Source organism: Callithrix jacchus, chromosome 13 (genome assembly GCF_049354715.1).
Source record: "Callithrix jacchus isolate 240 chromosome 13, calJac240_pri, whole genome shotgun sequence".
NCBI classification, from domain to species: Eukaryota; Metazoa; Chordata; class Mammalia; order Primates; family Cebidae; genus Callithrix; species Callithrix jacchus.
This window is the reverse complement of record NC_133514.1, coordinates 7,988,926-7,991,171: the sequence shown is the minus strand read 5'-3', so window position 1 is coordinate 7,991,171 and position 2,246 is coordinate 7,988,926. Positions and strand designations below refer to the sequence as shown.

The 2,246-nt window shown below is 43.1% G+C and overlaps 1 non-coding gene across 1 annotated transcript; it reads left to right on the top strand.

The window, feature by feature from the left end:
• Nucleotides 1-693: 693 nt before the first annotated feature.
• Nucleotides 694-828, top strand: LOC118147060 (small nucleolar RNA SNORA70). Its single transcript, XR_004733232.2, has one exon. It is a non-coding gene; the product is annotated as a small nucleolar RNA SNORA70 (small nucleolar RNA).
• The last annotated feature ends 1,418 nt before the right edge of the window (nt 829-2,246 follow it).

Here is a 2,246-nt window from a genome sequence, read left to right as displayed (position 1 = left end):
AAGCCATAAATGACCAAGCCATAGCTAAGATCATACTCAATGGTGACAAGTTGAAAGCTTTTCTCTGGGGTCAGGGAGAAGACAAGGATGCCCACTGTCAGTACTTTTCCACGTAGTTCTGGAAGTCCGAGCTGGATCAATTAGACAAAAGAAATCAATGAAAGTCACCATAGGAAAGGAAAAGGTGAAATTCTCTGTTTGCTGACAACATAATCTTATACAGAGAAAACTGTAAAGACTCCACCAAACACTGATAGAATGGATGAATTAAATCAGTGAAGTCACAGGTTACAAAATCAACATAAACAACTGGTAGCATTTTTGGTACACTAATAAAAGGCATCTGGAAAAGGAACAAAGAAAACAATCCTATTTACAACAGCAACAACAGATTAAATGCTTAGGTGTAAATTTAAAGTGGTGAAAGACTTGTATATACAGAATTATGAAGCTGATGAAAACCTTGAAAAAAACACACGAATGGAAAGACATGTGCTGTTCATTGCTTAGAAGAATTAATACTGTTAAAATGTCTGTACTCTTCAAAGTGATCTACAGATTCAATGCAGCCCCTATTAAAATTCTGATGTTATTTTTCACAGAAATGTAAAAAAAAAAATTTTTTTAATTTCAATAAAACCACGAAAGACCCCAAATAGCCACAAACATTCTTAAGTAAAAGGAACAAAGCTGCGGCAGCCGATGAAGCTGACTGGGTTCCTTTCCTCGGGGGGCCCAGCATGCAGTGGCTGCAGACAGCAGCTTCCTTAGTAGTGAAATGCAGCCTGTTTCTTGAATGGGTTGCTCTAAGCGACCTTGGAGACAGGCCTTTCAGATGTATGTTCACGTGTCTGACCTTGCACTACCCCAATGTAGGCTCCAAACAGGCATGAGAGGTGCCTTTGGAAAGCCCCAGGGCACTGTGGCCAGAGTCCACATGAGCCAAGTGATCATGTCCATCCGCACCAAGCTGCAGAACAAGGAGCATGTGATTGGAGCCCTGCACAGGGCCAAGTTCAAGTTCTCTGGGTGCCAGAAGATCCACAGCTCGAAGAAGTGGGACTTCACCAAGTTCAATGCTGATGACCTTGAAGACATGGTGGCTGAGAAGCAGCTCCTCCCAGTAGCTGTGGGGTCATGTACATCCCCAGTCATGGCCCTCTGGACAAGTGGCGGGCCTTGCACTCATGAGGGCTTCCACGGTGCTGCCCCTTCTTCATACTAACCAATAAATTATACTTCCTGTCCCCCCCCCCCAAAAAATGAACAAAGCTGGAGGCATCAGGATACCTGACTTCAAGATATATTACAAAGCACTTATAATCCAAAGAGAATGGTACTCACATAACAACACATTGACCAATGGAACAGGACAGAAAGCCCAGACATAAACCCATGCAATTATAGGCAATTGATTTTTGACAAATAGGCCAAGAACATGCAATGTTGAAAAGACAATCTCTTCAGTCAAAGGTTCTGGGAAAACTGCTCATCTCATGAAGATATCTATGATGAATGTGTTTGCATGAGAACAGAAGAGGTTAAAAACAAATCAAATGATAAAAAAGAATGAGGCATATTGAAGCAACATCACTGTCTAGGGTAACACCTGAGGTTTCATTGTCTCACAGCCATGGAAAACTGATGCAGACACACCTGAGGGAGGTTAGGAGCAGAAGTTTAATAGGTGAAAGAAAGAGAAGAGCTCTCTGCACAGAGAGAGGTCCCAGAGAAAACGGGTTGCTGCTTCCATGGTGAAGTGCAGGAGGTTTTATAGATGAGCTTGAGGAGGTGGTGTTTAATTTGCATAGGGCACCAATGATTGGTCAGACCAGGTGTGCCATTTGCATAGTGTGCAAAAATCTGCCCCCCCCCCCACTCTATAGCTTTTATCTTGCAGAAATCTACTGGCACCATATTGCCTGTTCCTTCATTGTACACGTGGTGACAAAGAAAAGGGAAGATGGAACCTCTGGGTTGAACATACCTGGCCCTCCCCTAGTACCCAATTTCAGGCCCTTGTCTTTGGGGTTCTACAGGACAGTACTACAGAAACACTTGGAGTCTGTTTCTAGAAATCTACCTAAAATATGCATCTAACCATGTCACCATCAGAGTTAAATAAAAATAAAACCAAACTTTTTTGGGTTTAAGTTAGGAGCCACTGCCTTAGCAGGATGCCACAGGATCTCAGCGATCTGGCAGCTGCTCCTGAAGGACTTTCCCACTTGCATTTCCTGCACAGA